General features: G+C 38.7%; 1 long non-coding RNA gene across 1 annotated transcript in view; it reads left to right on the top strand.

Moving 5' to 3' along the window:
- Nucleotides 1–1,172: 1,172 nt before the first annotated feature.
- LOC129489404 (uncharacterized) overlaps nt 1,173–27,569 on the top strand; it is a 44,228-nt gene continuing 17,831 nt past the window's right edge. The window contains exons 1-4 of the long non-coding RNA XR_008659968.2: nt 1,173–1,354; nt 13,338–13,488; nt 14,170–14,224; nt 15,636–15,748. This is a non-coding gene — a long non-coding RNA (uncharacterized lncRNA). The remainder of the gene's footprint in view (nt 1,355–13,337; nt 13,489–14,169; nt 14,225–15,635; nt 15,749–27,569) is intronic.

The following is a 27,569-nucleotide window of genomic DNA, read 5'->3' as shown; positions in this document are numbered from 1 at the left end:
TCTTGCACAAATGGATGTGAATTGCACCATGAAGTAGGAGAGACTCCAGTACCACCTCTGGAACTTGAGGGCTCCGAGGTGTAAAAATGAATATCCTTTAATAGAGCAGCAGAGAACCTGTACTATCAGAGGAGAGTTCTATTTCAATTAGGAGAGAAAATTAGAGGGACATATTGGTGAAGAAGCTTAGGATTTTTTGAAATACCTGAAATTCAGAAACATAATTATGAATAAACATATTACTAGAAAATTTCAATGCAGGTTAAAAGTAGTGACAGGCAAATGTTGTGTTTAAATAAAAAATTGATCTTACTCTTTTGATATTTATTTTGATGACTTTAAAATTGCCAGAGGGTGCAACAGACATCCCTAATCATTTCCGTCCAACTTCTAGCTATTCCCAAAGCCTTATCCACCCAGAAATACAATCATTAAGGTTTACTGGGCTGAAGTGTGGGAGGGAATGTAAGTGTCTGCTGTGTACATTTATGAGGTAATGAATTTTTTTAAAAGATTAAAAGTTTAAGGTTTTTTTTTTTTAGATTGTTTGAAAACATCCACTCTCCCAATATAAGTACCTCTGTGGATATAGCCATATCAAAATAGTTATGACAAAATTTCAGGTATTTCTATTGGAATATAGGACAGTGGACAGGGAAGAGTTAAATCAGCTGGCCTGCTCTATTTATTCACACTATTCATCTCCTATCGTGGGGATGGTGTTGGGGTATACACCTGGGGGAAATAAAAGCAGACAGGCAACCCGGGTAACTTTGTCAGTATGCTAACCGGACTTTCTAGTAAATAGATTAATAATATTTACTAGAATATCCTTATCTATGGGATCTTCTTAACAAGATATCTCTGTTTAAGGATTGTCAGTATGTCACATAAGCTGGGATATGAAATGGACGTGTTTCATAAATGGAACATCCTCACTGTGGGGAAATAATCTTTAAATAACTATTACTGTGGGCCACAGAGCACTTGTCTGATGTCAAAAAGAAAGATGTGGGAGCCATTCTCAAAACTCCAGGCCTCTATTTATTTCCATTTGAGCTCTTGATTGCCTATATCTTTAACATGATTAGTAAAATCTGTTAATGGGCAAGATCCTTGATTCATTTGAGTCTGAAATGATAATGTGTTCCTTTATGTTTTCTCAGGCATCTCTGTGAGTCTGGTTTCAGAAAAGCCTTTTTGTAAGAGCTGAGTCTAAAAGCCTTAGCTCAGTTTGCTTAGTCAAGAAGGGTACAGCTGGATAAAAAGAACATGAAGAAAATAAAAAAAAAAACCCCAAATAATGGAACAACAAAAAAACTGTGAAGGATAGTGTCATTGGGAGTGACAAGAGGTAAGTTTTCCAAACAGGACAGGGCCAGATCATGCTTAGGCCAGCTTGTGAGAGGTGGCCTTCCTTGGCACTCACAGCAGACACACCTAGAATTGCAGAGAGAGCAGGTGGAGCCTCTGCAGATGCTATTTTGAAGGTAAGCAGAGAGACTGGCGAGGAAGCCATTCCAGCAGCTCAGTTGAGAAATGACCTGGGCTGAACCAGGATAGGGACGCAGCAGAAGGAATGCTTTTGTAAACCATTTAGGAGGGAAAACTTTTAGGCCTTGCTGGTTGATTGGGCACAAGGCTTGAGGCAGAGAACAGAGTCGAACTGAGGACAAACTTTCTAGCTGGAATGGCAGATGAGATGGTGAGGCTGTGGCCTGAAAGAGTTCATGCAGGAGGAGAAAGAAGTTCAGGAGGCGTATGATAGAAGTTCTGTTTTAAACACCTAAAGCTTGAGGTGCCTGTGGGGTATGGAGGTGGATATTTCCAAGATGTGTCTGAGCCATGAGAACCCAGAGAAGCTCACATGTAAGGTCTAGAGCAAATGTGGGCATCATATGTATGTAGTTTGCAGTTCAAACTCTGGGAGAGGACGAGATTGCCGGTGAACAAGGAATAGAATAAAAAGGCCAGAGCACTCACAGGCTAGTTTGTAATTTTTATTGAGCACGAATGTGTTTATCACTGGATTCTTCAGGACTCTGTAGTTAAATAAGATAACTATTGTGAGCCTTCTATTTAGAGAATATATAGGATCGATCTTCCTGGGTTACTCTGAGGATCTGTAAATTGATAAAATGTGATTATATTATATAGTTTCCAGAAGAGAGAATTTATATCATGTACAATGACGATATAGCTTTGTTTGATGTCATTATTCTAATAGGAAATCCAGCTTATCTGCAAATCATACTTATGCTTCTCTCTTTATCAGCATGTACTCAGTAAGCACTTGGTAATTGTATGTTATATAAATGAAGCTATGCATATGTAATGTCCGTCATGTTATTTGGAAGGGGGCATCTGTGCTAAACAAGCTAAACACTTTTATTACCAAAAACATCAAGGAATACAAATACCATAGCTTCCTGCAAGTTGTTTATTGCCTATGAAAAGTAGCTAAAAAGTATTATATATTGCTAATTCATCATTCCATGAGATTCCTTTATTGTTAAGTTGAAGTGACTGCTGGCTTTATTAAACTCAGTGCAATATTGGATTTCATTACAAATTTTCATTTTCATAGTGATAATGTCTTCCGCAATACAACACTGTTCGTTTATTACTTCATTTTCACTTCTTTTTAGCTTTTGTTTTCATACAAACTCTAAAATGAATCAGCTCAGGGAAAGCCTCTTGTGACTAAAGCTTTCTTATACTTCAACCTTTTGAAAATTTACATAAACATTACTTGTCATCCCATTGTGATATGGGCATATGAGATTTGATTCTCATTTTGGGAAATATTTTGTCACAACAAGAAAGGGCTTTGCTTTCTCTTCAATTTTTGTTAGAGATGGTGAAAATTTGACCTCCAAACTACTATTCATAGTATGGAGAGAAATGAATATCAGAATTAACAAGCTCAGAATGCTGGAATCAAGCTGTTAAACACGACAGATGATTTTACTTTTAATATCCTTTTATTGTAAATTATTTTACAATACAAATTGCTTTTTTAACTTTTGTATTTCTGATAATCTTGATATTTCCTTGGCTAATATTTAATGTTTTATGTTGCATCCTTGCTTTTTCTAGAGCTATTTGTGGTAGGTCTCAATTGCTCTCCATTATTGAGACCTTTCTCCTTGGGAATAAAACTTCTCTTCATTTAAAAATCCAGGGCCGGGCGTGGTGGCTCACGCTTGTAATCCCAGCACTTTGGGAGGCCGAGGCGGGCGGATCACGAGGTCAGGAGATCGAGACCACAGTGAAACCCCATCTCTACTAAAAAAAAAAAAATACAAAAAATTAGCCGGGCGTGGTGGCGGGCACCTGTAGTCCCAGCTACTCGGAGAGGCTGAGGCAGGAGAATGGCGTGAACCCGGGAGGCGGAGATTGCAGTGAGCCGAGATCGCGCCATCACACTCCAGCCTGGGTGACAGAGCGAGACTCCGTCTCAAAAAAAAAAAAAAAAAAAAAAAAAAAAAATCCAGTCATTTTAATGTAGCATGATAATGACTTCTCACTCAACAACAGCGTTTTGGATAAAATGTTAATTACACCATGAAATTTCAATCATCATCATGATGGCAACACTTGCATTTTCATTTTAATTCCTTCAGTGAGTTAACTCTTTCTATTATGACAGGGTGATGTAATATGATGGGAATTTCAAAACATCCCTGCCTTTGGCATAAAATAGCCCAGCCACTTTAGATCGGTCTTGCAAACTGTCTGGACCGCAGTGTACTCAACAGTATAATTAAGGAGTTTAACTTCCTTCCAGGTGTAAGTTTCTTATACTAATTTTTGTGTTTGCCTTTTTTTTTTTTCTTGGTTTATTCTGCCCCTCATTTCCTCCTCCTTCCCTTCATCGTTTTCCATGGTCAAGTCTTGTAACTCACCCTAAGGCCCGCACATTTACTGCAGACATTAAGAATTAACAGCCACGGTGCAGTTTGACATAAGCGTCTCAGTGGCCCCTGTGGGAATTTACAGGCAGCACCGTGTGGCATGAACTGTAAAAAGAAGCGTTCAACTAGTACCTATAAAAATGTGTGCTTAAAGCCTAGAATGAAAATATTCTTTGGAACTTTCAATATTAAAATGGCTCTGGATTTATTGTGCCCTTGAGGCTGAGTGAGTTTTGCGCAGGCCGGTTTTATATGTGATAGTGCTATTTTTGTTGGTCGACACAACATGATAACATCTTTTGATGAAGGTCCATGAAACTGTGGGTTGGAAGCCTTTAGGGGGGTCACCAAAAGAAATGCAGTCCTTTAAATGTCAGCAAAATGAAAGGACACAGTCACTTTCTGTTGGTTTTTATATATCTATGTGCACTTGGGGGAGATTTTCTTTTCTAAGCCCTCTCATTCTTCCTCAAGATATTTCTGTAACAATAGGCAAATAATCTTGGGGTATGAGGAGCATGTTTGCAAATCTATTTGTATAATGTTGATGTAAATACCAGAAATAGAAGCAAATATCAGAAAAACAAAAGCATTTAAAATATGTGCAGAGAAAAGCTAGCTGTTAATATCAGGAAAGAAATACAAAGAAGAAAATCTATACTGATAGGTCAATGTTGGCAGGAGATAGCTGCCTGCTTATTACTTCATATTAGAAAGAAAAATTGAAATATGAAATGATTTTGGAAAACTACATTCAACTTGTAGTTTAAGAGCAGACATTTTAACCTCTTCAGCTTGTGAGGATTAAGCAACACCAGATGCAGGGTGAAGAACTTGGTCTGAATATCTTAGTGAGAATTTTAGCACACACTAGCTACAGTGATGGGTAAGAAGATAATTCAAGTCTGAACTCAGGGTTTAACTTAGGTGATCTTAATTGTTTTGTGTAACTCAAGGATTAAGAGGAGCATCAGAATGTGATCATAAGTTAAAAGTATTTAATGGGTCAAGAACTACGCAGTATAATAATTTATCAGAATTTTGTAAGCGAATCACATTTGTAATTCCAACCTTTTAAATTTCTGTACCTATTTATCTTTATACATCACTTTACATAATAAATAGATTTATGATAGTTTAGAAAAAGTGGTAAAATATAAATCTGAATAAAATTAGGATTCAGAAAAATGTGAATTAGAATAGGAAGTAGAGTTGGAGGGAAATTGGAACTGAACTGTGCAAACAATGTGCTTCTCATATTTGTTATAGTTGAGGCACAGATTTGGCTTTGAGTTAAATTATAGATGTAACAAAAAAAGAGAGTCATTCATTTACACAGCTCTCATTATTTGAGAAGGCATACTGTGCTTGTTTGAATGTGAGGTATGAGTCAATTTTCTAGCATCTCCAAAATAAAAAAAAATTTCACTTGAGACGTCATAGAAGATATATTAAGCCATTTAAAGACAATGATCTCAAAAAAAAAGAAAAAGAAAAAAACTCCATAAAATAAAAACAAACACAAAACCTCTGATTAGAAAGGGGACAGGCATCATAAGACTCTTTCTTTTGTTGCTCCTCCATAAAACCAAGGAATATAATAGTAAATTGTCATTCAAGGACAGCAAGAAAATACTGTCTAAGAACCTTTCTGATTATTTTGGTGGATACAGTGATTTAACCTAGATGATAAAAAAAATTTAGATTACATTTGAGCAACATTTCATGAAAAAAAACATACATTTCCTAACCTAATAAATATTTATTGGGCAACTACAATGGACAGAATATCACAGCAGCCCTGGCAGGGAATGTCCGTTTACCAAGATTGTTTACTTGCTTTCTCTCTTGAGGGCCTCTTTTATAACTCCCCTCTGCTCAAACCTCCATCTGCACCGCACTCATCCTTACTCTAAGGTGATGACCTTGTTTCTTTCTTCCCAGAGAAAACAGAAGCAGTCAAAAGGCATTTTCCCATTTCTTTACCCCAGCCTCCATGCATGCACACCATATACACTGCCACGCTTCCTCCTATGTTGTGCTATTGCTGAGCCAGCCTTGGCCACATACACAGTTCAAGAACAGTGTTTCAACAACTGTCTCCTCAGTCTTCTGCATTGTTATTATTTTTCTCTTTTCTAGATCATTCTTGTAAGAATACAGGCTTGTGGTCATTTACCCCTTAAAAATATCTTTCCCTTGATATGAAATCTGCCTTTTATTGCCATCCTATTCTCTGCTCTATTTATAACAAGAATCCTTGACTTTTTTATATTCATTTCCTCCCATTTTTGCTTATACAGGCTACAATCAAATTTTGTCTCCATCAGTCTAGCAAAACTTTTTTTTGTCGAGGTTACCTTCATCCTCTATTTTGCTAAATTTAATGATCAATTTTCAATCCCTGGATTTCCTGACCTATCTTTTGTCATGCGTAATAAGGAGAAGAACTCTATTTCTGTTCTCTCTACTCTCTACATTCTCATATTTCTGACACCGAACGGGTGGGTCTCTTCCACACCAAGCGATTCTCTGATTTTTCAAACATCAACGGGATGTCCTAAAATTTAACTCAGTTCTGACACTAACTGCTCAGAGCTAACAAAAACTCCAGAGGTTAGAATTTCAGTCCTCTGGCATATCAGACCAACCTGCTATCAGTTGGGAAGTTCCTACCACCTCCTTCTTGTGTTCAAGAATTTTCTAGAACGACCCACAGAACTCATGGAAGCACATTACTTACATTTAACAGTTTATTTTAAGGATGCTACTCAGGAATAGCCAAATGGATCAGGTGCCTAGAGTAAGGTATGGGGAAGGGTGGGGAGCTACTACACCCTCTTTGGGTGCACCATCTTTTCAGCACCTCAATGTGTTCACCAACCTGGAAGCTCCCTGAACTTCATTGTTTAGACTTTATATGGAGGTTCCATTACATGGGCATAGTTGGTTAAGTTATTGTTCACTGGTTAAGCCAGTTTCCAGCCCCCTTCTCCTCCCCAGAGGTCTGAGTTGGGGTGGTCTGAAGATTCCAACCCTATAATCCCTATGGTTGGTTTTCTATGACAAGCAGCTCCCCACTCTTAGGGGCTTTCCAAAAGTCACCTCATTAACATAAATGTGAGGCTGAAAGGGGCTTGGTATGAGTCAGAAAACACACTCCTTTCTCCTTTATTGCTCTGAAGATATTTCAGAAGCTGGGGACAAAACCAAACATTATGCTGAAGATGCCATAGGAGCATCATAGGTTCCAGAGCTCTGGCCGGGAGCTAGGGATGAAGACCAAAATATGTATTTCTTTCTTTTTTTATTTTTTATTTTTTGAGATGGAGTCTCATTCTGTCACCCAGGCTGGAGAGCAGTGGTGCAATCTCGGCTCACTGCAAGCTCCGCCTCCCGGGTTCAGGCCATTCTCCTGCCTCAGCCTCTCCGAGTAGCTGGGACTACAGGCGCCCGCCACCACGCCCGGCTAATTTTTTGTATTTTTAGTAGAGACGGGGTTTCACTGTGTTAGCCAGGATGGTCTCGATCTCCTGACCTCATGATCTGCCCGCCTCGGCCTCCCAAAGTGCTGGGACTACAGGCGTGAGCCACCGCGAATATGTATTTCTTACATCACAACATCAGGAGTAGTCATTCCTTCCTCCTGGTAACACGTTCGTATGACTCCTAGGACCCCATCCTCTCCCAATTTTCCTAAAACCCCCTTGTAGCTCCTTCTCAATATCCTTTAATATCTTTTGTTTCCTCATCTCTCCAACCTTCCTAAAAGCTGAAATAATCCTGAGATCACCCTTTAGTTCTGTTCTGTTTTCCATCTCAATCGCTTGATGTTCTCATTTAGTCTCACGTTTTAAACATATTTTAGACCAGTGGTTATCAATTCTCACTATGTGTTCATTACTGCATGTTAACCCTCATTACATCTTAACTTGGGAGCTTTTGTAAAGACTATCAAGGACCCCAAATATTCTGATTTTATTGGTTTGTCATGGGCCCCAAGAAAAAATACATTTTAGAAGCTTTCCAGTTGATTCTGATGTACAGTCAGACTTGAGAAAGAAGCTGACATTTTAGCGGGGAGGCTAGAACTCAGTTCTGTACAAAAGAAAGTCCTGTCTCTAACCTGCACATGCAACTGGTCACTTACAGGTCCTCAATCTCTTTCAAATAAGTTTTAAATAAATGTATTCACTTCTGTTTATGCCAATTATACCTTATTGTGCTAACTAAATAAGATTTATAAATGTAACTAAGAGACTGAATAAAATGATGAATAAGGCAATCAGCATTTTCTAGTTTTTCTTTTTATCATCCTTTGCTTTAAATTTGTTGGTCTTAAGATGTATTATTATTTTCTAATTACTGCTCATATTTTAGGGTAATCATACATTAAAAAATAGATTTTTGGAAGAACAAAGTAGGTTATAACCATGTATGTGCAATATGACTCAATGATGAGCTCTCTCTGTGTGGGGATTACCTCTAGGTACAAGGTCTGCAGGTGGTTTATTATCTTTGTACTAGTTCTGTATTTTTTTAATTAAATAGGCCTTATAATAATAAAATATAATAATTTTATTATATTTAGGGATATATCGTTCTTTAAAAATAAAACCTCACATTTTGGGAGGCTGAGGTGGGCGGATCACGAGGTCAGGACCATCCTGGCTAACATGGTGAAACCGCGTCTCTACTAAAAATACAAAAATAATTGGCCACGCGTGGTGGCGGGCGCCTGTAGTCCCAGCTACTTGGGAGGCTGAGGCAGGAGAATGGCGTGAACCTGGGAGGTGGAGCTTGCAGTGAGCCGAGATCGCGCCACTGCACTCCAGCCTTGGCAACAGAGCGAGACTCCGTCTCAAAAAATAAATAAATAAAAATATAAAATCTCACAACATATTGCTATGTATGTGTTTACACATTTGTTCAAATACGTTGCTTATTTGATGCTTAGTGATAATAGTATTTGCTTAAGTGCTCTATGTGTTGCAAAATGAGACAAAATATATCAAAATTCCATGGATTAAAACTCCAATTGAGTAACACAAATTAGAAATACCAAGTTGTCTATGTAAAGCAGTAACATCATTTGTCTTTTTACATAATCAGACCTTCTCTGGTATAAGCATCAAGCAACTCTGTTAGTTTTCATTGGCTATCATTACATATATAATAAAAGACATCTTTTCTATATAGATTAAAATCAAATCACTGATGTAATTAAACCTGAAGATTCTTTCAAAAATGCAGATGGGCTGCACTTTTCGATAGCAATCTTGACCTTATGTTAGTAACATATTCCTCCTGCTAGGCTAAACATTTTACCCAATAGTAGGGCAATTTAAGAATTAATTGATTCAGGAATCAAGATTAGGCAAGTTGTTTATTGTAATGTTTACACCTGTAATCCCAGCAATTTGGGAGGTCGAAGTGGGCGGATCACCTGAGGTCAGGAGTTCGAGACAAGCCTGACCAAAATGGCGAAACCCCGTCTCTACTAAAAAAAAAAAAAAAAAAAAATAGCCAGATACAGTGGTGGACACCTGTAATCCCAACTACTTGGGAGGCTGAGACATGAGAATCGCTTGAACCTGGGAGGTGGAGGTTGCAGTGAGCCGAGATCGCATCATTGCACTCCAGCCTGGCGACAGAGTGAGATTCCGTCTCAAAAAAAAAAAAAAAAAAAAAAAGCATTCTTTTAGTGGCTCTGTCAACACGGCAATCACCATTGTTTAGAATAATGGAGTTTGAGTATTGGTTTGAACAAAAGAAGAACGAATGACTCAGTCTTGTCCTTTTAATTCCAATAATACCTCTCTCCTCATAAAAATAATCTTATTGGTGTCTCTAGAATGTCCTAGTAACTAGTGTACTGCTACGACAGAAAGTGCTTGAGTGAGAGGCTATTGAGTTAGAGGCTATTGTATGGGCTATAGTTCAAAACCATCGTTGTCAAGTGATTCACACAGAGCTTGTCACAGTACTTAAGACAGCTTCCATAAGCAGGCTGTTACCTTAGTTGGGCGATAAAAATGCAAAGCAAAAAAACAAAAAACAAAACGTTGACAATGCAGGAGATACTGTTCCCCTCTTACTAATTTAGGCTAATTTTCATATCCTCTGGGTGGCTTTGCCTGTTGTTTGGGATTTTCGACTCTAGATGGCGGTAAAGGGTGCACAGTCACCAGCTGAGGTCAGGTTGGTTTTGAGCTAGTGCTCTCTGAGGCTGATTAGTGACAGCCTCAATTTCAGGGCTGTTTTCAACTTCATCTGTTATATAAAACAGAGGTTAATTAGTCATACTGCTCATTTTGAGAAGTAGAAATTTGCCTATTAATAGTGTGCTATTCCGTGCACTAAGTCGTGTGATGCCTGTTGCTGTCTTTTAGTGTTTGACAAATTAAGGAAATATCTTGAAATGCCTGGATAAGGTGGACTTGGACATAGACCCCAAGCAAAACTGCTTTTATTGTTCCTGTGGCAACAACTTAAAGCCTTTTATGCGTAATATTTTCACTAATGTCTGCTTTTTGGTAGACTCTGAAGATAGAGAAGGTGTTGCTCATAAAATAGGAAGATAGCCAGTATTTTTCCTGATTATATCTTGTGATACACCCTCCATCCATATGCACTGTCAAGACCTCTTTTCCTAGGCAATACCGTTTGAAAGCAGGATGATGCAAACTTAGCTTGATTATCTCTAACATTTTCTACGTTTTATATTTTTATTTCCCAATATTAAAGTGGAAATGTGAGCTTCTTTTTTCCCTTCAGATTTATGCTCCATCTGTATTTTAAAATAATTATGGCTGTCCCTAAAGTAGCAAGTGTTTCCTAGCTGCCCTGCTACATCCTGTCTTCTAGCAGTTTATGACTGCTAACATTAATCTTTTTCCTTGCCACGTCTCTCTCCTTTCCCTTTCTCCCTCCTTTCTTCGCTTGCTTTTCCCTTCTCTCCCTTCTTAGCTCTCTTTCCCTCTCTGTTTTTCTTCCTTCCCTTCTCTTTATCTTTTTTCCTTCCTCTCTTCCTTTTTTCTTTTGGCCTTCCTAACCTCTCTGTGTCTCTTTCTTTTTCTTCTCTTTCTTTCAACTCCTGCTCTCTCTCCCCTCCTTTCTTCCCTCCTTCCTTCTTTCCTTCTTTCTCACTTTCTTCCTTCACTCCTTTGTTCCAGCGTCTTGAAAAGAGAGTATAGACTTGGTGATTGGTCCTGAGCTGAATTCTACTGAAGCCTCATATATGTTGAGTATCCTTGGAAAAGTAACCTAACTTCTTTAAATATTATTTTCTCTTCTAAAAATGGACTAATAACACTTTCTCCATATAGTTGATGGGAGACAAAAGAGTTAATGTGTGCTAATCACCTGGCAGATAGTATCATTAACACCTGGGGGAAGTTAATTTATCTTTACAGTAGGAGCTGAATAAATGGTATAAAATAGTATAAACTATTTTAGTATAGTTTTCTTTTCATAGAACCTGTGTGTGCAATTTAAATGAAATTTTACTTACAGTTCCTCAGTGAAATGTTATTTCACTCTCAAATCAATTCCTGAATAATAGCGCCTTGGATCAGAAGTTTATTGTACTCCATTGCCACAGTAGTAGGGACAGGGCTGAATTAGGCATTAGGAGACCCACTTCTGGTTCTGCCATGAGTCAGCTTTCCCTTTATTGAATCTTTTCTTAAGGGGAGGACCTTCGCTTTCCTATGAGATTTTAAAAGTTAATTATATTATCTATCTTTCTTTCCCGGACAACTTCTAGAATTATTGTTGCAAAGATCCAGTTATCCTCAAAGGGAGTGAGTGAAAAAAAGTGGGGAGAAACTAACTTAATTCTAAGAAATGAGGAGGATTACAGACCCCAGAAGATAATCAAGTGCTTCAAGACAGTTGATTAAGCCAAATTATATGTGGTAGAGAAAGGTTTGTGGAGCAGTTTCAGAAGATAGACACATGTCTGTCTGCTGAATGGATTCCTTCCTCTTCCATGGAAGCCAGGGTCATTGTATATGATAAAGATCACTTGTAAATGAAAATTGTGGAGGTTACAGAAGAAGTAAATGTCAGAAATGAAGGAAAACAATAGCAGGTAAAGGAAAGAAAGAGAGGAATCGCAGAAATGAGAAAAACTGAAAAGGGAAGACAGCAGAGACCACTAATTAGAAGTCGAACATCTTGGAGGATGAAATTATGCCATATTTTTCTTCCCTTGTAAGTGGTATATGTATACGTTGGATTGAGTTTTGTCTATTTTATCTTCCTTAAGGTTTGTATGACAAGTGAGGGATCAAAAGAAGGGAGAAAGGAAGGACAGGCAGTTTGAAAGACGAATAAGATTTGAAAACTCAAGAGGAAATTGAGGGGAGTTTTTTGTGATGACAGGATACTATTCTAGTAAGATTTATATTGCAAAGGAAGTTGATTAGTAGTTCCATGATGATGAATATTTCAGTGAACATTTGCAACTGGACTGCTTGACACTCAGTCTAGAAGGGAGAAGTGGAGACCATCTTTCTTTCCAGGCCCTGGCGGCACATGGCCCGTGGACAGTGAATGAGATGCTCTGAAGGTGTAGAGGTCCCTTTAGGGTTATTAGTAACAAGTATGTTGGAGAAGCAAGTCCAGTGGCTTGGAGGTGAGTGTTCAGGCAGAGCAGCTGCAGTCGGATGCCGAACAGACCATTCCTCTGTCAGGAAAAGTAGCTAAGCATCTTCTCCCTCAATTATTATTGAGCCTATTCTGCTAGGTTTTGAGTTAGTTTTGGGAGGTGACCCTTTACAATAAACTCCTTTACTGTTTAAGTTAATCTGAGTCAGTATATATACAACAAATACTCCTGGTGACTATAAATCAAATAGAATTAATTTTTCCAAAATAATTTTATAACCTCAAATTTTAACATCCCTTTCTTAATTTGTCAAGTCTGTGAAACATTCGACATGAGAGCAAGTGAAAATATCTCAGGTTTTATAGTCACTTAGCTCTTTAGCCACTATCTTTGTCATCTTGGGCAAATTACTTAGCCTCCGCCCTTAAGGAGTTTCTGCTTCTCTCGTGTGTCATATAGCATCTTGGCTGCAGCTGAGATGTTTTTGGAGCGTACCTTTTCTTTGGGGGGTCCTTTTCTGTTCATTCATATGCTGGAGGGCATTTGAAGAGAACATTTCCTTGGTGTGTTACGAATGCAGGCAAGGAAAGTAAGATGGAGAGACAGCAGAGTGTCTGTCTTCTTTGGGATCTCTTCAACTGGGCTAAGCTTCTGTTTTCACAGGAACAACTAAAAAAAGTTCAAGGACTAATTCTCAGGGAAAGTCTTGAGACTGAACCAGTATAGTGTTTCTAAAAGACCCCAAAAATAAAGTGGAGTGAGAGCTAAAGAAACAGTCTTATCTTCTATTTCTACGTGTTGTCCAGGGTCGTTTTTGATGTCTTGAGGGGATCCTATCAGCAGGGGATACAGAGAGACTCCCACTGACTTCAGCCTTCATGCACACACGTGGAAGGAGAAACCATGTAGCTGATCCAGCCTGGAGACCACTGATGACAGCCTGGATGATGGACACAGGTGAGAGGACTCTATCAAAAAACAGACAAGACTTTGTTGTAGAAAAAACAACAAAAAAAGAGAGGCTGACATCCTGTAATAAATTCGTGTTTGGCAGAATTCTAAGGTGGCCCCAAGATTCCCACCTCTAGGTGTACATATTTTGTGTACTCGCTCACCCTCTGTCTTGAGTGTAGGCAGAACTTACGAATGTGAAGGAATGTCACTCCGTGATATCTTAGGTTAGATGACAAAGGTTATCCCCTCAGGGGATCTTAATTATAGCTGCAAAATCCCCTTTGTCATCCCCTTTAAATTAATCAAAAAGGGGAGTGGTCTGCAGATAACAACTAGCAAGAAAATGAAGACTTCAGCCTTGTGGCTCCAAGGAAACAAATTCTGCCGACAAACATGAGAAACTTTGCAGTGAATCTTTTCCTGGTCAAGCATCCAGGTGAGAACTCAGCTCAGCCAAAGTGATTTCAGCCTTGTGAGAGCTTGCATGGAGAACTCAGTGGCTGTCTATAGTTTAGGAGTTAATTTTTCTCACTCTGTGTATTAACTGACTCTGTTTGTAATTTATTGTTTCTGACTTCTTTTAAAAACTGTAAATATTCATTGACTTTCTAATGGATTGCCTTTGACTAATCGATTGGTGATGGATGCTAATGGAATCTATGACCCATCCTTTACAAATTACAGATTTCAGAAAAGGAGACAAGCCAAAAACATTCACTTGAGAGTGACGTTTGAAGAGGTAAGCCTCCTCAATTGACATATGAGCCTGAACATTTAGCTGCATTATTTTCTGAAGAGCCAGCAGACATTCTGGTGACACACACTTTGCCTTATTGTTTGCTACATAAAAACCTGAATGGAACTAAATTATAAACTAGGGCTATAGAATAAATGCAGCAATGATGACTTGAATGACTAAAACCTGAGATGTCACTCCCGAGGAAAGGCAGTGTTTATTCCACAGCTCAGAGTCACAAATAGCATGAGATACTAAGAAAATGAAATAAACCCTAAATTAGTAAATTACAAGAAGTCATTCTCAAAGTCCATGTCTTGTCTGTCCTTTTGATCATAAGGTCATTATGAGATACAAACGCTAACATATTTAAAATTTAATAAAAAAAATTTTAAAATGTAGTTCTCAAGAGTGGTCAGCAACCTTAAAATTGGGGGCTACAAATAAATCACATTCCACTGGCAAAGGATTATGTAAGATAAATTGTTGAACTTTAAAAGACTGATAAATTATATTGCAGCGAATTTTATTATCTTTTAATCAACAATGAGCCTGTGAAGTGGATGCACATAATGAAGTGGATGCATCATGTTTAAGTTTTTCAAGGATTTTGAATACAAAATTAGGTTTTCGGGGTCAACTCTCATCACCAATATTCTGGACATGAAATTTGTTCCATATAAGAAAGTAGAAGAGATGGTTCTGCTGTGCAGACACCTTAAAAAAATCCAGAAATGTGGCAGAGATGGTGGCCACCACTTGCTCCTCTTTTCTTGATTTTCTGAGCTGGACTTTTATTAAGGATATAGGGAAATTTCAAAAGAAAATCCTGCTTCTAATCCTGCAGTCATCTTCTGCTTTGGCTCTAGAGGGTTTGTCTATTCTGGAAGCTGGAATGACAATCAGTAGTGTACTCTGAAAAATGGGAGGAGTTAATGCGGTTTTTTAAGATATGATTATGGTCTCCACTTTGCTGTCTAATTTCCTGTAGGGTAATTCAACCTGTATTTCCCCATCTATTAATGAGAATGAATAGCTACACAGTCTGTTTCAGGGGGTTTAATTGTTTCCTAGACGTTGCGGATCTTTTCTAATAGTGCTTGTGATGCTTGAGACAAAGTCCCCATTCTTGAATGGTTTCTGCCAATCTGACTTTGTGAATAAACTCTAATGACAATATTTTTGAGAAAACTATTGTAAGAATGCCATCAATGTCTTGGAAGTGAATTATAGGCTATAGGAGAGCCCTGCGGGGAGGGAGGGAGCAGGGAGCCTGCAGCAGTACTGACCAAATCTTTCATGTTCCTAACTATGATGAAACAAATTTGTTGCTTTTTCTCAAATTGCTCTAGTTAAAAGCAGTGAACAAACTACTCGATCTTCACCCCATGATAATTTTCTTGTCTCTGTGTAGAACCAGCGTTCATCTCCATCATCTGGCCTAATAGTTTGATGCATCTTCCTTAGTAACATGTCTCATCTCTCCTTTATCATTTGCCTTATGGTGACCAGAGCCTTCTACTCCAGGTAAGTGTACCTCAAGTCTTTCTGTTTTTCTTTGTATTTTCTATCTCTCTCATTCCATCCTGCAAGTTTCTACGAGCTACCAGGAATATGATTAGTGCTAATTATGAGGCATGCTAAGGGAAAAGTGGGAATAATTTAAGAAGGAGGAGTAGTTAATTAATGCAGAGAGATGTGGATAACAGCTGAGAGAGAGAGAGAAAGAGACAGCCATGTCAAACAGAAATATAAAAAAATCTGAGATCAGAGATTAAGACCAAACAAGAGAAAAAACATCTCAACTGCATATTTCCCTGGTGCCCATGACTTTAATCAGGGGGAGAAGCTTTGGAAAACTGATGATGAAGTAGATGTCAGGTTGCTACTTCTTGGGTTCCAGGAGCCAAGCAAGTCCTAAAAATAGCTGAACAATGATCAGGAAAGGGCAGAACTTCCTTCAACCCAATTTAATAATAAGGCTGAATTTTCTTTGTATATTCTCTTTGGAATTAAAAAATAAGGCAACAAGAAAAGCTCATTTTGAGTTTTTGGCAGCAGGGAAAGTTAAGTTCCCTGTCTTTCTTCCTGAAGAATGAGTAAAATCAAGAACAAGATTAGTTATGGGGCCACCATTAGGTGAAAGGGTTTTTGGTGTGCTGATTAAAGGCATTTGTGCTGTCATTGTTCTGTCTTTCTTCTTGGTTTGACTTTTGGGATTACCTTCTGTACTAGTTTTCTAGGATTGCCATAACAAAATTTCAGGTGGTTTAAACAACAGAATGTCAATTTCTTACAGTCCAAGACTGGGGTCTTATGAGGCTTCTCTCCTTGGTTTCTAGATGACCATCTTCTCATGGTGTCCTCACATGGTAATCCCTAGATCTGCCTGTGGCCTCTATGTTCGAATCTCCTCTTCTTAGAAGGACACCAGGCATATTGGATTAGGGCTCACCTAGATGATCTCATTAATTACCTGTTGAAAGTCCCTCTCTGTAAATATGTTCACATTCTGATATACAAGGCACTGAGACTTCAATGTACTGATGTTTGCAGGACACAATTCACCTCATAATACCCTGTAACCACTGATATCCAGTTCTAACCCCTAATATCCAACTATGGACCTCTACCCCTTCCATTGGTGTAGTAACACATCTGGGTTTACCTACAAGCTAGCAGGGTCTCTAAGTGTCTATCCCAGGAAAACCTGTAATGGGGTGCTGTGACCATTTTAGTTCAAAGTATTGCGGCAAAATTCTATTCTTTTTTGTTTGTCATTTGACTGGTGTATTCATTAAGGTTCAACTAAATTAACAAAACTAGTAACAGTGTGTGTGTGTCTGTGTGCATGTCCACATGCACACACACCTGTGCCTGTATTTATAGAATTGGTTCACAGATTGTTAGGAATTGGTTAATTAGTTCTTCAGAATCTATCTCCACATCTGATGCTGGAGCCTTGAGTCCACAGGGCAGGAAGTCAGGAAGAGTTGAGAATGAGGAGGGTGGAATCCATGAGCACAAACTTAAATCCCCCAACAATGGACTAAAACCCATGTCCATTCCTACTGCTTCTGACCTTGGTGAGAAGGGTACTGTATAAGTGTATCTTCATGCTGGTAATAAAGACAAACCTGAGACTGACTAATTTATAAAGAGGAAGAGGTTTAATGGCCTCACAGTTCCATGTGGCTGGGGAGGTCCCACAATCATGGTGGAAGGCGAAGGAGGAGCAAAGCCACATTTTACCTGGTGGCAGGCAAGAGAGTGTGTGCAGGGGAACTGCCCTTTATAAAACCATCAGATCTTGTGAGACTTATTCACTATCACAAGAACAGCAGGGGAAAAACCTGCTCCCATGATTCACTTACCTCCCATTGGGTCCCTCCCACAACATGTGGGGATTATTACAATTCAAGGTGAGATTTGGGTGGGGACACAGAGCCAAACCATATCTTTCTGCCCCTAGCCCCTCCCAAATCTCAAGTCCTCACATTTCAAAACCAATCAACTCAAAAGTCCACAGTCCAAAGTTTCATCTGAGAGAAGGCAAGTCCCTTCTGTCTCATATCCAGGTCATGCTGATGCAAAAAGGGGGTTTCCATGGTCTTGGGCAGCTCCACCCCTGTGGCTTTGCAGGGCACAGCGTCCCTCCCAGCTGCTCTCATGGGCTGGCATTGAGTGTCTGTGGCTTTTCCAGGTGCACAGTGCAAGCTGTTGGTGGGTCTGCCATTCTGGGATATGGAAGATGGTGGCCCTCTTTTCACAGCTCCACTAGGCACTAGTCCCCAGTGGTGACTCTGTGTGGGGGCTCCAATAAGTCTCATAAGATCACTATCATGAGAACAGCATGGGAAAAACGCACCCCTGTGAATCAATTACCTTCCACCAGGTCCCTCTCATGACATGTGGGGATTATTACAATTCGAGGTGCGATTTGGGTGGGGACACAGAGCCAAACCATATCAGGTACCCTGTGGAAGCTGGAGCCCTTTGTCATGGAGCCAAGACACACATGGCCCAGCTGTTGTTTTTGGACAGGTGGGATGAGTCAGCAGTTGAGCAGCAGTGCACATGTGCTACACAGTGGCTGCTGCCTCCTGGCCAACCTCACAAGCTCTCAGAATCTCTCCAGTAGCCCACACTCACCAGAAATACACAAGAAAAAAAGTCTGCAGAATGTAGTTCCACCTAGGTAAGTGGGCACTCACAGGGCAGCCACAGCTTGTAAAACTTGTGAAGGTGCTGGTGGTGGTAGCGGTGATATTGGTAGTCATGGTGATATAGGTGGTAGCTAACATTTATTGAATGAATGCTTACAATGTGTTAGGCACTGGGCTAAGGTTTTTATGTGATTACTGTGCTGTAGTTCATCAGATCCTGACTACAATCCCATGACAGAGGTTTTATTATCTCCCTCACAAATACAGATTCAGGGGCACAAAGATGTTATAGAATTTGCCAAAATACAATGCAGCCAATAAGTGGCAAAGCCATGATTGGAAACCAGGTGGTTTCCAAACAACTCTTTTCAAAATGTCAACCCTGCGGCATAAGTTTCTTTCGACAAATGGTCAACTTTCTTCCTCGTTAAAATATCACATTTGCATTAAAGGGAAGAGTGTGTATGTATATTTGTGTGTGTGTTTAAACATCAGCTCGGGTCAGGCACAGAGCCCAGGAGTTTGAGACCAGCCTGTGCAACATAGCAAGATCCCCATCTGTATAAAGGTAAGTAAATAAATCAAAAAAAAAGTAACTATCAGCTGGGAAGAATACCCATATAGCCATTTGTCTTTACAAAAAAAGATCAGTAAATTTGGAATATTGGAATTAGACAACCAAATTAATATATCCCAAGATAACTAGTGAGCCTCTGGTGGTATAAAAGAGTTTTGCGGTCATTTGCCATTTCACTACAAACATTGTAATGATTTTAACACACTTCAAATGTGCCATTTGTAGAAAATAAACCACATCCGTGATGTCCTGCAACACATTTTGCATTTGTGCATTTCCCTGTTTTGTCTGCTTATGAATAATGCAGTGAAGAAAATTCACTTGTGTTGTTAGCTCGTAGACTCAGTCTGGAATTCTCTATTTCAGCCAGAGCAGCTGTTCTATCAATGATTGTTTGCCTAATTTTCCCATAAAACATTATTTTCTGTATAAGCAATAATTTAGCATTGAGACTGTATCTTCTCTGGTATTTCTTTCTTCTGTTGGCTCATAAGAATGTAGCTTTTCAATGTGCTTCATTATTAAAGGGGAATCTATAATATACCAAAATACCATAAACCTGATGCATTAACAACATCTGTATTTTCATCTGACTGTGTAACAGTTTTCCCACATCGCATATTTCTTCTAACATTGTTTTTTCAATTTTTAGGAACGCTTTCCATGTATTCTAGCAGCATTTGCTGACAAAGGAATGCATTTTATTTTGCCATTATACTGTCTTTTATGTATCATTTCAGTCATTTTTACTGCATACAAAAGAACAAGTGTTTTCCAAAATTGTGAGGTTTTCTCTTTATTTTTAAGGGAGAAACCTCTGAAGAGGCTTCTAAGCATTTACCACTAGGCTCAGTGAAATTTTGTAAAGTATTACATTATTATTTGCTAAAAATTGAGAAGAGAGGTTTCATGTTTTTGGTACTGAATTTTAAAATTAATTACTGATTATCATCTAATATCTAAAAACACAGTAGCATATTGCAAATGATAAATGGATTTTTGATAAATATTTTTGATCCAATTTTTATCAGAGCACATTATTTCACTATTACATTTAAGCTTATAAAAAGAAAGAGCTTTTGCTAGGACAGTGCAACTATCACATCTAATATTTTTTGCTGTTAAGTTATCCTTGCATATTAATATTATTTACAACTTTGATTTCTTTACAGACATTTTTTAAGGATTGACTATCCATTTTGTGGTTTAATTAAAAACTAGGAGTATTATAGACTGTAACTGTGAAGTTAGGCTCATGCAAACTGTCATAGATTGTAGCTTACTGAAAGTGGACACATGGGAGAAGGTTCCACTGTAAACCGCCTTGCTGGGGAGTGAACACACTATTCTCACGATTCTGCACGTTCTCTGCATGGCATGCAAACTGAAGGAGGGTCCTCCATTTTCAATCCATATACTAAACATTGGTAACATTTATTTTTTTCCTATAAGTTTTGGATAAAAGATCTCCAACCAGAAGGTCTAGCATGCCCCTTTGGAGGATATTTTCAATATTAAAGCAAGACTGGAGATCAGAGTATAGGCCTAGGAGAAGGGGGCAGAGGAAGATGCTGAGCTCACCTTAGTCCTTGGCCTTTAGCCTTGCAGAGATTATTCAGTGATGCTCAGAAGATCATACAAAAGTTTTATAATAATAAACTGGAATGTGCTTTTGCCCAGCCTCCCTGTACGTATATATCTCTATGAATTCATATGGAAGGAGATGGAGCTAAGTAGCTCAGTTGGGACAAGACATGATTCAGAAATCCAAGCACAAGCATATTTGCTACTGTAACTTTAATCATTTTGATTTTTGAGTAAGGCGATCACTGCAAACTGCACATTTTCCTGGCAGTAAAGTAAGTTTCAATGAACTCCCTATATAGAAACACATGGCTCTGGTATATTTTCATCAACATATATAGCTCCTGACTTTATTCAGTAGTATTCCTTCATTTGTTATATATTTCTGTAAAAAGGATAACACAATACCAACTTCAAATCATTTTAGTCACAGCTGATAGCATTATAATATCAAAATTCCATTTCTTTTATATATTGTGTTGATTATTGATAACGAATTGGAGTGACTTACAAATACATACTAAATGGAGTTTCTGGAAGAAAATTAGAGATTTAATATCTGTTTTGGAACATATTTACAGTAAAAAAAAAATGAGTCACTCTTCAATGTTCCTGCTGGTTTCGGTTATAGTCTTACCTCATTTTGATATCCTATATAAAATATGTTTGGTTACACAATTATAACATGTAAAATGTAAGTTGAAAAAAGACCTTAACATTTTGACCCAGGATAGCAGATATTTGACTAACATCCAAGATTCTGTGGAATGGGATTCAGAGTTAAATATGGTGATGCAGTCATTCAACTTATGGAACAGCTATTTCCCAGGGTTTATCCTAAATCTCTGAGATTCATCCACAATGAAACTGTACATACTGTACAAAGAACTATTAAGGAGAAGGCAGAGTGATCTTATATGTCAAAAACGCCTACACTGCACAGGAAATTGCACATATCAGTGAACACATGAGGAGTAAAAATAAAGCCATTAGTAAACGTTATAGAAGAATAACTGAGCTATGTGGTCAGATGGACAAAGAAATAACATTAATAACAGCTGAGAAGAGACTCAAGGCAAGCTCTCAGAGTGTCCACTCTCCAGCCATTAGTCACATCACTGCTTTGGCTAAGCGTAGAGAACGTCGGAGAATCATGATGCACCTTGTTGAGAATGTTGTTTCCTAAAAGGTAGAACATTGCTTTTCAAAATACAAATATGCAATACCCAGATCAAATTCTTACAGTATATACTTTATAGTTCAGATTCTTGGGTATTGCACAGATTCAATAATTTCTATAAACGACACCAAAGTTTCTGATTTCCTTAAATCAGACACCTTGGTAGTACTTCAGTGATAGTTATATATACTAAAGTGTGAAAACTGAAAGGACATGGGAGACCACTGACTACACCGTCTCCCTGAATTCAATCTAACAGAAGTGGTGAAGGAACTTTAGGAAATGTGACCATATTACCCAAAGGTGCGCTATGGGTAAGGAAGAACAAAATTGAGAATCAACAGTCGGCTTTGCTCTTCTATATGATGGCGTATTTCAAAAGGTGAAGTGAAATTTCATCTCCTTTTCAAAGAACAAGTCTTTGGAAAGGAAATAGCTTGAGAGGGTTGAGTTTCTCTTGAAAGGCAATTCAATGTGCAATTATTTAACTTCCGTCTCATGAGAGGTGTCTAAAGATGCCAATGTGCTTGCTTGTGCAGAGAGCTCTCTGAGGTGAGATTTCTGAAATAATGTGCAAGAGATTGAGAAGAGGTTATGGACTCTCTATTCAAGGATGAATAGAAGATGCTGACACAGAAAAAGGACCGCTTTTCCCCGAACAGAAATGGGTTGAAAACTGGCACTAGTCACACTAGTTCTGTGACTGTAGATCATTCCATACTTCTGTGAGCATCCTTCTTCTTATCTTGAAAGTGGAAGTGAAATACCCGACCCATAGTTTGTTGTAGGTAATAAAGAAATAATAAAGGTACAACTCTTGTGCAGATGCACAGAATGTTATTTTTTTTATGTCAAGTTTCTGTCTCAAATTTCTTCCCATCAAAAACTTTGGCAGAGGTAACTGGAAATTGCTGAATGAGCTGGGTCGTTTTTGAAACATGGAAAAGGGAGGACATGGCAAGAAAATGCCATTCTGATTTTTAATATGGGAGCAATATCCAATTTAGAAAAGCACACATTAGTCTGCTTAACAGTGATCTTTGGCATGAATTTTATGTGTATTATTTAAAGCATGGAATGTTTGCATGTGTGCAAGACATACATTGATAATAACTAGGTCCAGTGTTACAACAGGTGACTTGCATGTCTTTTCTTGACAAGGTTATTAGATGTGTAGATCAGGAAATCTTACAGGGCAGAGGTACAGGAATTACAGCAAGACATCTGATGAACTCTACATGTCATAGTTTCTTAGTGCTAAAAAATTTATAATGTCCTCTGAGACGAAGCTTCCAGAGGAACGATCAGGCAGTGACATTTGCTGTTCAGCAATATTCGCTGTTCTGCAGCCTCTGCTGCTGATACCCAGGCAAACAGGTCTGGAGTGCATCTCCAGCAAACTCCAACAAACTTGTAGCTGAGGGCCCTGACTGTTAGAAGGAAAACTAACAAACAGGAAGGACATCCACACCAAAACCCCATCTGTATGTCACCATCATCAAAGACCAAAGGTAGATAAAACCACAAAGATGGGGAAAAAACAGAGCAGAAAAGCTGAAAATTCTAAAAATCAGTGCACCTCTCCCCCTCCAAAGGAAGCAGTTCCTCGCCAGCAATGGAACAAAGCTGGACGGAGAATGACTTTGACAAGTTGAGAGAAGAAGGCTTCAGACGATCAAACTTCTCCGAGCTAAAGGAGGAAGTTCGAAGCCAACACAAAGTAACTAAAAACCTTGAAAAAAGATTAGATGAATGCCTAACTAGAATAACCAGTGTAGAGAACTGGTTAGAGCTGAAAACCATGGCACGAGAACTATGTGATGAATGCACAAGCTTCGGTAGCTGATTCGATCAACTGGAAGAAAGGGTATCAGTGATTGAAGATCAGATGAATGAAATGAAGTGAGAAGAGAAGTTTAGAGAAAAAAGAGTAAAAAGAAATGAACAAAGCCTCCAAGAAATATGGGACTATGTGAAAAGACTAAATCTACGTCTGATTGGTGTACCTGAAAGTGATGGGGAGAATGGAACCAAGTTGGAAAATACTCTGCAGTATATTATCCAGGAGAACTTCCCCAACCTAGCAAGGCAGGGCAACATTCAAATTCAGGAAATACAGAGAACACCACAAAGATACTCCTCGAGAAGAGCAATTCCGAGACACATAATTGTCAGATTCACCAAGTTGAAATGATGGAAAAAATGTTAAGGGCAGCCAGAGAGAAAGGTCGGGTTACCCACAAAGGGAAGACCATCAGATTAACAGCGGATCTCTCTGCAGAAACTCTACAAGCCAGAAGAGAGTGGGGGCCAGTATTTGACATTGTTAAAGAAAAGAATTTTCAACCCAGAGTTTCATATCCAGCCAAACTAAGCTTTGTAAGTGAAGGAGAAGTAAAATCCTTTACAGACAAGCAAATGTTGAGAGATTTTGTCACCACCAGGCCTGCCCTACAAGAGCTCCTGAAGGAAGCCCTAAACATGGAAAGTAACAACCGGTACCAGCCACTGCAAAGACATGCCAAATTGTAAAGACCAGCAATGCTAGGAAGAAACTGCATCAACTAACGAGCAAAATAACCAGCTAACATCATAATGACAGGATCAAATTCACACATAACAATATTAACCTTAAATGTAAATGGGCTAAATGCTCCAATTAAAAGACACAGACTGGCAAATTGGATAAAGAGTCAAGACCCATCAGTGTGCTGTATTCAGGAGACACATCTCATGTGCAGAGACACACACAGTTTCAAAATAAAGGGATGGAGGAAGATCTACCAAGCAAATGGAAAACAAAAAAAGGCAGGGTTTGCAATCCTGGTCTCGATAAAACAGACTTTAAACTAACAAAGATCAAAAGAGACAAGGCCATTACATAATGGTAAAGGGATCAATTCAACAAGAAGAGCTATCCTAAACATATATGCACCCAATACAGGAGCACCCAGATTCATAGAGCAAGTCCTTAGAGACCCATGAAGAGACTTAGACTCCCACACAATAATAATGAGAGACTCTAACATCCCACTGTCAACATTAGACAGATGAAAGAGACAGAAAGTTAACAAGGATATCCAGGAATTGAACTCAGCTCTGCACCAAGTGGACCTAATAGACATCTACAGAACTCTCCCTGCCAAATCAACAGAATATACATTCTTCTCAGCACCACATCACACTTAATCCAAAATTGACCACATAGTTGGAAGTAAAGCACTCCTCAGCAAATGTAAAAGAATAGAAATTATAACAAACTGTCTCTCAGACCACAGTGCAATCAAACTAGACCTCAGGATTAAGAAACTCACTCAAAACCACTCAACTACATGGAAACTGAACAACCTGCTCCTGAATGACTACTGGGTACATCACGAAAGGAAGGCAGAAATAAAGATGTTCTTTGAAACCAGTGAGAACAAAGACACAACATACCAGAACCTCTGGGATACATTTAAAGCAGTTTGTAAAGGGAAATGTATAGCACTAAATGCCCACAAGAGAAAGCAGGAAAGATCTAAAATTGACACCCTAACATCACAATTAACAGAACTAGACAAGCAAGAGCAAACACATTCAAAAGCTAGCAGAAGGCAAGAAATAACTAAGATAAGAGCAGAACTGAAGGAGATAGAGACACAAAACACCCTTCAAAAAATCAGTAAATCCAAGAGCTGGCTTTTTGAAAAGATCAACAAAATTGATAGACCGCTAGCAAGACTAATAAAGAAGAAAAGAGAGAAGAATCAAATAGATGCAATAAAAACTGATAAAGGGGATATCACCACCAATCCCACAGAATTACAAACTACCATCAGAGAATACTATAAACACCTCTACACAAATAAACTAGAAAATCTAGAAGAAGTGGATAAATTCCTGGACACATACACCCTCCCAAGACTAAACCAGGAAGAAGTTGAATCCCTGAATAGACCAATAACAGGCTCTGAAATTGAGGCAATAAGTAATAGCCTACCAACCAAAAAAGGTCCAGGACCAGACGGATTCACAGCTGAATTCTACCAGAGGTACAAGGAGGAGCTGGTACCATTCCTTCTGAAACTATTCCAATCAATAGGAAAAGAGGGAATCCTCCCTAACTCATTTTATGAGGCCAGCATCATCCTGATACCAAAGCCTGGCAGAGACACAACAAAAGAGAATTTTAGACCAATATCCCTGATGAACATCAATGCAAAAATCCTCAATAAAATACTGGCAAACCGAATCCAGCAGTAGGTTGAAAAGCTTATCCACCATGATCAAGTGGGCTTCATCCCTGGGATACAAGACTGGTTCAACATATGCAAATCAATAAACGTAATCCAGCATATAAACATAACCAAAGACAAAAACCACATGATTATCGCAATAGATGCAGAAAAGGCCTTTGACAAAATTCAACAGCCCTTCATGCTACCTTTGTAGGGAAGTGGATGAAGCTGGAAACCATCATTCTCAGCAAACTATCGCAAGGACAAAAAACCAAACACCACATATTCTCACTCATAGGTGGGAATTGAACAATGAGAATACATGCACACAGGAAGGGGAATATCATGCACTGGGGCCTGTTGTGGAGTCGGGGGAGGGGGGAAGGATAGCAGTAGGAGATATACCTAATGTAAATGATGAGTTAATGCGTGCAGCACACCAACATGGCACATGTATACATATGTAATAAACCTGCACGTTGTGCACATGTACTCTAAAACTTAAAGTATAAAAAAAACTCTCAATAAATTAGTTATTGATGGGACATATCTCAAAATAATAACAGCTATTTATGACAAACCCACAGCCAATATCATACTGAATGGGCAAAAACTGGAAGCATTCGCTTTGAAAACTGGCACAAGAAAGGGATGCCCTTTCTCACCACTCCTATTCAACATAGTGTTCGAAGTTCTGGCCAGGGCAATCAGGCAGGAGAAAGAAATAAAGGGGATTCAATTAGGAAAAGAGGAAGTCAAATTGTCCCTGTTTGCAGATGACATGATTGCATATTTAGAAAACCCCATCATCTCAGCCCAAAATCTCCTTAAGCTGATAAGCAACTTCAGAAAAGTCTCAGGATACAAAATCAATGTGCAAAAATCACAAGCATTCTTATACACCAATAACAGACAAACAGAGAGCCAAATCATGAGTGAACTCCCATTCACAATTGCTTCAAAGAGAATAAAATACCTAGGAATCCAATTTACAAGGGATGTAAAGGACCTCTTCAAGAACTACAAACCACTGCTCAATGAAATAAAAGAGGACACAAACAAATGCAAGAACATTCCATGCTCATGGATAGGAAGAATCAATATCAATATCGTGAAAATGGCCATACTGCCGAAGGTAATTTATAGATTCAATGCCATCCCCATCAAGCTACCAATGACTTTCTTCACAGAATTGGAAAAAACTACTTTAAAGTTCATATGAAACCAAAAAAGAGCCCGCATTGCCAAATCAATCCTAAGCCAAAAGAAGAAAGCTGGAGGCATCACGCTACCTGACTTCAAACTATACTACAAGGCTACAATAACCAAAACAGCATGGTACTGGTACCAAAACAGAGATATAGACCAATGGAACAGAACAGAGCCCTCAGAAATACTACCACACGTCTACAACCACCTGATCTTTGACAAACCTGACAAAAACAAGAAATGGGGAAAGAATTCCTTATTTAATAAATGGTGCTGGGAAAACTGGCTAGCCTTATGTAGAAAGCTGAAACTGGATCCCTTCCTTACACCTTATACAAAAGTTAATTCAAGATGGATTAAATACTTACATGTTAGACCTAAAACTATAAAAACCCTAGAAGAAAACCTAGGC

Source organism: Symphalangus syndactylus, chromosome 1, assembly GCF_028878055.3.
Source record: "Symphalangus syndactylus isolate Jambi chromosome 1, NHGRI_mSymSyn1-v2.1_pri, whole genome shotgun sequence".
In the NCBI taxonomy this organism is placed as follows: domain Eukaryota; kingdom Metazoa; phylum Chordata; class Mammalia; order Primates; family Hylobatidae; genus Symphalangus; species Symphalangus syndactylus.
The sequence above is the reverse complement of the archived record's forward strand: the minus strand, read 5'-3'. Positions and strand labels throughout refer to the sequence as shown.